Here is an 8425-nt window from a genome sequence, read left to right as displayed (position 1 = left end):
GCCCTGCCCCCCCCCGCCCCCCCCACCCCAGTCCACACAAGCTGACTCCCATGGGAGCTGGCTCTCCATAGGAGATAAATCAGATCACATGACCAAGGACTTCCTTTCCCCCAAACTGTACTCCGAGGTAACCCCCAAGCAGGCTGTACTGCTTTAAAGACCAGGAGCTCTTTCCTGTCCTCACTGAAGTGGCTCTGGTGGGAGTCCTGCCTCGTCACTTACCAGCTGTGTAAGCCTGGGAACGTGGCTTCATCTTCTGTGCCTCAGTTTCTGCCTTTGTAAGTGGAGAGAATAGTCCTATCCACCTCGTAGAGTTATTGTGGGAATGAAATGAGTCCTATGCCTGTGCTATGACTCCAAAGTAAGATGTGTTATTTTGTTCTTATTGCGGCTGCTATTGCTACATGGGAAAGGACACTTTCCAATAACAGTATCCAAATAAATGGCCCTTAGAGTCCTCCCCACAACAATTTCACAGCGAGATACCTGAGAGGTTCCAGCAGGACCCTAGTGGGCTTGTGACATCCACCCAAGAGGACAAACACACAGGATCTGGGCCTGGACAGGTCTCACTAACATTGACAACTACTATCTGCACTCACAGAAAAGAAATGGAGTAAGTGATACAGAACAACCCACGAGGGAGGGAGCCTCCTCTCTGAAGACCCTTTTCTCCCAAGCCCCACCGGAAAGCCTTCTAGAACAAGAAATCTTCTCCCCGGGCCACAGCCCTGACACACGCTGAGCACCAATCCCTGAAGCACCCCCAGCTCACGGTCCCCAGAAGCAACAAGTGTCTGCCCATCCTCACCTGCCTCAGGTGATCAGGGCCAGGAGAGCCTTCGGGAGCCACTGCCTTCTGGCCTCCACCCACAGCAGGGTCCTCCCTTGGTCCTGGGCACTCCCCCACCATCCCTCACCTCTCCCCACCCCAACACACAGGGCCAGATGGGAAATGTTGGGGCGGTGGAGGGTGGGAGGGAGGACTTCAGACTGGCACGGGTCTCTGAGTGGGGCATCTGTTACCAGCGCAGCCCTCCCCCTGGGATCTTGGGCCTTTCCTCACCCGGACTTCCCCCTCCCAACCCAAACACACACCACTGCCACCACCTCGATCCCCTCAGCTCTCCGGGGCAAAACATTGAGTTTTGTTTACAGTCTAATATCTCCGAAGAATTGAGTCTACTTTGCATTTCTCTAGGCCGCGTGGATCCGGCGTGGGGCCCCTTCTTCCCCGGTTCGCAGAGCACTGTAAGGGAAATTCCCCTTCCGAAGAGGGAGGCAGCGATCGCGCAGGGTGGCCGTGCACAAAGCCCAGAAGAAGCCTCCCCACACCCCCGCCCGGGCTCAAAAACCCACCCCGACCCCCGCACAGTGGGGAACGGGAGCGAGGCGAGGAGGGGCGCAGACCGGACGCCGGCTCCGGCCCCGGCCACTCCCCGCGTCGAGCGCAGCCCGCCGGGAACCGGTGAACCGTGTGGGAGCAGGGCTTGCCGTACCTCCAGGCTCCAGAGAAGGGCTGGGGTTTGCAAAGCACGTCATACAATTCAAGAGGCCAGGTGAATTCCTGGGGTCTCTCCACCTCCCCCCCCCCGCCCTTTTCAGGTCCACAGTCCCACGTCTCATCCCGGTGTCCCCACTTTTCTTCCCCTAAAGTTTGGTCCACGTGGTCTTCTCTCGCTCCCGGCCGGCAGCCTGGCCTGGAGAAAGTTGCTGCACCTGCTTTAGGCGAATTATGGTAGCGCTAGAAGTTGGTCTCCCCTCCCTCCCTCCGCCGCCTGCTCGCTCGCTCCCTCCCTCCGCCCAGGCTCTCGGCGCGCTCCCTCCTTCCCCCTCCGCCCGCCTCCCCGCCTCCGCCCGCCCCGCCTGCGCACCGCCCGCTCGCAGCCACTCGCAGCCGGGCTCAGTCGCAGCCCCTCGGAGTCCGGAGCCGGTCGCCCCTGCGGACCGGACAGTGCGCCCGGCGGCCGGGACGGAGCCCCCATCCAGCGAGGAGGGCGCGGCGCAGGCGGCGGCGGCGCGGCGGGGAGGAGCCCGGGCCGGAACCAGGGCTGGGCCGGGGGCGGGGACGCCGGGGTCCCGGAGCCGCGGAGCCGGAGCAGCGAACCAGCGTCGCGGGAGGACCGGGAAGGAGGAGCGCCGCCGGAGCCAGCCGAGCTGCCCGCAAAGTGCGATGCCCCGGCGGGGCTAGGGCGCGCGGCGGCAGGCGCGGCGCGGAGGGAGGACGCTCCGGAGCTGCGCGGCGCTGGGCGGCGCGGAGGGGCAGCCCCAGCGGGCGGCGGCGGGCCCGGGCTGCGACCCGAGCGAGCCCCATGCCCCGCGCGGGCTGACGGGCCGGAGCCCGCACGGAGCGGCCGGGCCGGACAGGTAGGTGGCGGGCCGAGCCCGGGGACGAGGAGTGGGGGCTGGGCCGGCGACCAGACCAACTCCCGAGCTCGCGCACTCTCTCGCCCGCTCCCTGGCTCACTTTGTGTTTGCAAACTGCCCGCCGGAGCCGCGCCGGGAGGAGCCGGGCCCAGGCCGGCACACTTTGTTCCAGCCAGGGCCGGCTGCTGCGCCCTGACCCCGCGCGGCCGCGACACCCGCCCCGGGCCGGGCCCTCGCGGCCCCAAGCTGCGTGGGGAACAGGTGGGGGCTCCGGCGCGGCGGCGGCGGAGATGGGGGGGGGGCAGCCGGAGTCGGCCGGAGGGGGGGCTGGAAAGGCTACCGAGGCCCGCCCTTCCCCAAGAATCCGGGCTCCGCCCCCTCCCGGCCTGACCGCTGGGAATGGGGTGTAAGGGGGCGCGACACCCCCGCCCGCCCGGAGTCAGACAAAGAATACGTCCCGGCCCCGACTTTCCTGAGCTGGGGAGGGAAGTGGGGAAGTGAGTTCCCCCAACCTCATTCTGCCCAGGACTCCCCACGACTGGCCGAGGCAGATGGGGGGCCGCGGTCCCCCCCCCCTCCGCGTCGCCTCGGGTCTGGAGGGGGACTCGTGTTGCCGGGGTCGCACCTGGGAGGTTCCGGGGCCAGTCCGTCTCTCCCCACCCCCCGGTCAGCTCGGAGGTGGAGCGGAAAACTTCTGGGGACTTGAGTGCGCTTGGAGCGGGTCCTGTGATTTTGTGCGCTCGTGTGGAGCGGGAGCTGACCTGGCCCCATACCTTCATTCACCCCGTTCGAGGAGAGCTCTTGCCTGTGCGTGTGCGTGTGTGTGTGTCGGGGGGGGGGGGGCAGGGTTCGGAGGCCACCCGGAAATTGCCCCGATGCCAGCGGGACCCTCCCTCAGACTGGGGGGACCAGTGCCTCCTTTGGACGGCCCCCCACGGTCACCCCCGCTCCAGCCTTCCGCCCCCCATCAACGTCAAACAAACTTAACCCCCGGCAGAGCCTGTGACGCTGGGGCGCCCTGAGCGACACGGGGTCCCGGCCTCCCCTGCAAGGGACCGTGTGATTTCGTGGGACGCGGATTCTGAGGCCGCGGCCGTGAGGGCGGCACATTCCTTCCCTCCAACTGGGGGGCCCTCGTGAACACACCGGCACCCGCTCGGACTCTCTAGGTTGGGAGAAGAGGATGTGGGATCGCGGAAAACCCGAGCTCCTAGAGCACCTGGCTCGTCCCTCTGCACCCGGTCCCTCTGCACCCCATCCCTCTTCCAACCCCGCTTGGCCGACTTCCGCCCTCGCTGGGCGCCTGGGGTTTAAGGCGGCTGGAGATCGCCGTGTGCCTGGCACCCCAGCTCCCCGCAGCCCTGCAGGTTGACCTCGGAGCCTGGAGCTGGAGTTGGGGCGAGTGTGGAGGAGTGAGCCCGGGTCTGAAGCTGCCCTCCCCACGGTTCCCACAAAAGCCCAGGAGCGCTTTGGCCAATGCGGGTTTTTACTTGCACGTCAGCATCTTCATACCGCCGTTCAAAGCCCCACCTGGGTCGTCCCACAGTGAACTGTGTGGGGTCTGGGATTGAGGGCCATGGCCGTGAAGCTGGAGGGGCACGTAAGGTTGGAGCCTTTGGTTGGGCCCGCTGCCCGCCCCCACACAGAAAGAGACGCGGGGTGCTCTCTAAGGCCTGTAGCCTCGGGAGGGTCTAACCAACCCCACAGAACTCGGTAATGGAGACCACCACCCTGAGAATTTGAACCCAGAAACGCACTTTCTTTGGAGACTGGGGACTGAACCCTGTGGATGTTGGGCATTGCAAGCCCCTGACGTTCCTCTGGAGCCATCCAGTGGGATTAGGGGCCCCAAAGGGCAGAAAGCTGGGCTGTGTCGGCCCAGCTGGGGAAGGAGAGTCACTTGCCTCAGGCAATCCCTGCCCAACTCCTTCCCTGGGAAGGGGAAGTCTGCAGGCTGCTTGTTGTTTTTTGTTTGTTTGTTTTAAACTTGAGAAACTTTGTCTCGGCCTGGGTTCCGGGGCTCTTTGTCACCTGGCGGGCTGGAGGGAGAGCTGAGAACTGCTGTGAGCACCTGGCACCAGTAGATCTGAGCCTTCCAAAACCAGGCCTGTGCCTTGGGGGTAGGGGAGCCCCCATCTGGTGTGACTCCCGCTCTTGCCAGTGGGGCAGGGTGGCATGGGGAGGAAGTGGCACTGTGGGTGCCCCCCCCCACACACACACACACACTCAGGACCCCACCAAGATCTGACTCACTGCTTCTGGACCCTTCAATCACTACCTTACTCTGGCCCCAGCCTTGGCACTGAGTTGTGGGAGACCATGGGAACCTTCTGGCACTGAGTGCTGGGCCCCTGGGTGGGGTTTTCTGTCCTCCCGGTCCTGGGCAGGTTTCCCAGGAGTTATAGAGTTGGGGAACCCCTGAGCCCTGGGGAGAGAAAGGCCTGACAGCAATGCTGGGGAATGCCAGGGCAGGGCAGGCTGGGCCCAGCTTGCAAAAGGACCTGCCCCTGTTTTGTTTTGTTTTTCTGTGTAGGTGCCTTTCTTACACCTAGACACCCCCACCACCCCCTTCCCTCCGCCTCTGGCCAGAAACTTCCTTTCTGGCTGCTGGCAGGTAGGTCCCTTCTTGCCAGGAATGTGCATATCCTGCTGGGCCCCTACTCCAAACACACCTCTTCCTTAGGGGGGGAGGAAAGCAGGGAGACTTGGGGGGCTTCCTTTGATCCAGTAATTCCCCAAATGTTTGCTGAGCCCCTACTCTGTCTGGGCAGGTACCAGGCTGGGCACTGGAGTGCCCAAGCAGTGAAGGCTGGGGTTTGCTCTCTGACCTCACATTGCAGGGTGGGAGAGACAGATAAGATATCACCCAGGGAGAGGGGGGTGGGAGCCGGGTGTCTGCTTTAGAAGAGAGGTGTGAGGTGCGAGGGGAGGGGAGGTCTTCTCCCCAAGGCTTCCCTGCTCTGCCTCACCTGGAGCTGGACTTGCCTTACCTGCATCCTAACCCATCGCTGCCCCCACTGCCTTGGTGGCTTTTCTGTCTGTCCAGCCGGAATGCAAGCCCCTCCACTCTGTCCCCAAGCAGGCGCCATGTCTGCTCTTCTAATAGCCCAAACTGCAGAACAGGCATTTCTCCCATCCAAGGAGCTGGGCAGTTTCCCGTCACGATCTTACAACTCTCCCGGCTTCCCAGACCAAGGCAGGGCGGGTACCGTTTGTGACAGGGTTCCGGGGCTCCTTTGGCTGGAATGCTTTCCTGCCACTGGGTTCCAGAACTCAGTCAGGAACCCAGGGCAAGGAACTCGGCCTCCCAGGGCAGATCGTGGGTCGGAGTGAGAAAGGCTTGGGGACTTGCCGGTAGTGATGGGACTCGGGGGCGGGGGGGGGGGGGGGGAGACTTAATTAAGCTCTCGGAGCCTCAGTTTTCTTACGTCTAAAGTAGGTCAGTAATACCCATTTAGAGCCCTTTTGGGAGTTGAACGGGAGAGCAGATGTAAAGTACCTAGCACAGTGCCTGGCACATGGTAGCACTGACCAAGAGGTGGCTTTTCTTACTAGAGCCCCAGCAGTGCCAGGCCACACGATGGACCGAATACTGGAAATGCTCGCGTGCCACCCTCCATTTTATGGAGTGGGAAGAAGTAGTCCCGAGAGAAGCAGCAACCTGACCGAGGGTGCACAGCTAGTTAGCGTTAGGGCAGGGACTAAAATTTGGCACCTCTAACTCCCAGTGTAAGAGTGGGGGCTTGAGCCTCTGCTGTTGGGGGGAGGTGGGGGGGGGAGGAGAAGGGTATGGGAGCTAATTTCCCCCTCCCTCCTTCACAAGCTCAGGTGTGGGCCACCCCTCTGCCCTTGACCTTGGAATGTGCCGTTTTCTCCTTTCCCTGGCCTCCTAAGATGCTGGTGGAGACAAACAGGAATGGGAGGGAGAGTTCCCCAGAACACAGAGGAGGAAAAACAGCTGGTAGCATCACCTCTCCAAAAAGAGAGCCTTCGATGGTTTGAAACCCTAGCTTCATAGCCTCGCGGAATACACGTCTGGCAGCCAGTCTCAGATCCATTCGGTACCTACCCTTGGATGGATCATCTCGAAAAAGCAAAAAGAAACGTCCCTGGAGCCTGAAGTTGCTGGCTCTTTCAGCGTTGCCTTCCTGGATTCTCTGCAGAAAGGAAAATGCTCAGCTTCCCTACTGCCCGCCCCGTGCTGGGATCAGAGCAGGAAGCGTCTGTACTCCAAACCTGTGGCTTGCCGTGCGGTGGTGATGCAGTGGCTGGCGCTGAGCGGGCCCCGCCTGGAGCCTGGACTCAGGGCACACCTGAGCTGGAAATCCAGAGCTCTTAGCACAAAAGGTGCGCGTTTGGAAAGGGCCGCAGGGGCACGACCATGGAGTCAAAGCTTCGGTGCCTCCAGGGAGCCATCCCCGCCTGGGCCTGGCCGTGCCCTCCCGCCCCTTGCTCCGTATCCCAGGACTCCCACTGACCCTCTGTGGGGTTTTTGCCTTTGCTGGACTTCCCTCTCTCCAGTGCAGCCTTGCATCTTCCCTTCCCTAGCCCTGGCCATAGCCATTGCCACGTGACCTGTGCCCCCAATCCCAGCAGCTCTGCCCACCTTCCCAGGCCCCTTTGGAGCCTGCCACGCTGGGCCTGAGGGCGCGTGGGACCGTGGGTCATGCAGGACAGGCTGAGTGGTATTTCCTCTCCCACTTGGAGTTTCTCGTGGCACCTGGGCTGTCATGCAAAGGCAGGATGGAGGGGGGAGGGGGCGAGATGGTGTGTTTTCCTCAGACAGTAACCAAGTGGAGTGTGTAGAATAGTGGCCCTCTGGCATTTGTTCAAGGTAGGCAGGGTCACCCAGAATTCCCACCAGAGTGCGGGAGGGACAGGTGATGAGACTTGATGGCAGGGTGGCTCAGGGAATGGAGACGAGGACTCGGCTTCATCCCACAAACATTGTGGAGCTGAGTGTGTGCCGCGGCCCTGTGAGGGTGGCTGGCTTGAGCTTGGGGAGTTAGTTGGAAATGGATCGAGTGCCCCGGCACGCATCTTTCGGAGACGAGGCAGGCTCTGGTCCTGACACCCCACCCCACCCCACCCGGACAGGATGCCTGTGATGGCCCCTGGAGAGCCCTCCGGAGGGCTGGGCCGCGGGAAGGGACACTGGAGGAGGGGTGGGCGAGGGGGCTTCTGTTCTTGTTTCCTTCCCTGGCAGGTTCCCCAGCCAAGCCCACATTTCCAGGACACCCAGGCTGGAGAAGTTGGTCCAAAAGAGGGTAGCAGTGTACTTCCTTCAAGGGTTCCTGGGGCAGATGTTTATCTGCACCCTGGAAGGAAAGGGCGCTTTTGGCTAGGGCTGGGGGTGGGGGGGGGGTTGGGAGATGGGGATGTCGGCCTTCGCAGATTTGCAGGACGGGAGGGAGGGGCAGGTGGCGGCTGCTGTGAGCGCTTGGGGAGGGGCGTGGAGACCTCCCTAGCTTCCAGAGGCTGGCGCCTCTCTAGTTGGGAATCGCCGCAGGGTGGGAGTCGGAAGGTCGCGGAGGTGATGAGGACGCAGTCGGCCCACACGGGAGAATCCCTCCTTTCTGAAGCCTCTGGATTCCCGGACCTGTCCTCTCCAGCTGCGGGCACTGGCTCTGGGCTGCCAGCGGGCCAGCGTCTCCCTGCGCATCAGGGCGATTGGCAGGAGCTCCTGGATCTCTGACACCTGAGCCCCCGGCTGCCAGGAGGACGTGTCCTCGCAGGCAGACTCCGCCCAGTGCGGGGTCCAGGGCCGCTGGAAGAGGGGCGGCTGGGTGGGCCTGGCCTCTGCCTTGTAGCCACATGGAGGGTGCCCACCCGCGTGCTGCCCTCCGCGCTGCGGGGTAACTTCTCGGGGGTGTGGGTTTCGGGTCTGGGACTCACCGGTGAGGACCAGAGCGCTGGGTCCCAACTTCCTCATTCCCTCTGTGACCGGGGGGCATGACCGTCTTCTCTCGGGGCCTCGCTTTTCCTAGCTGTACAATCGGCGAGGGAGCCGCCGCTCACCCCGCCCTGGCCTCCCCTCCCGCAGCGAAGGTGGGGCTTC

General features: G+C 63.1%; 1 protein-coding gene across 6 annotated transcripts in view; it reads left to right on the top strand.

The window, feature by feature from the left end:
• Positions 1–1902: 1902 nt before the first annotated feature.
• The window catches only part of FOXP4 (forkhead box P4), a 53864-nt gene continuing 47341 nt past the window's right edge, over positions 1903–8425 (top strand). For 3 of the 6 annotated variants that reach the window (XM_079780592.1, XM_079780591.1, XM_079780587.1), the window contains exon 1: positions 1904–2367. The gene's annotated coding sequence lies outside the window, so the exon portion shown is untranslated. Of the gene's footprint in view, positions 2368–8425 lie in introns of all 6 variants that reach the window. The other 3 variants (XM_079780589.1, XM_079780588.1, XM_079780590.1) reach the window with 2 other exon arrangements.

The sequence above is a fragment of the Cnephaeus nilssonii genome, assembly GCF_951640355.1.
Source record: "Cnephaeus nilssonii genome assembly, chromosome: 9".
NCBI lineage: Eukaryota > Metazoa > Chordata > Mammalia > Chiroptera > Vespertilionidae > Cnephaeus > Cnephaeus nilssonii.
Note: the sequence above shows the minus strand (reverse complement) of the source record. Positions and strands in the feature narration are given on the sequence as shown.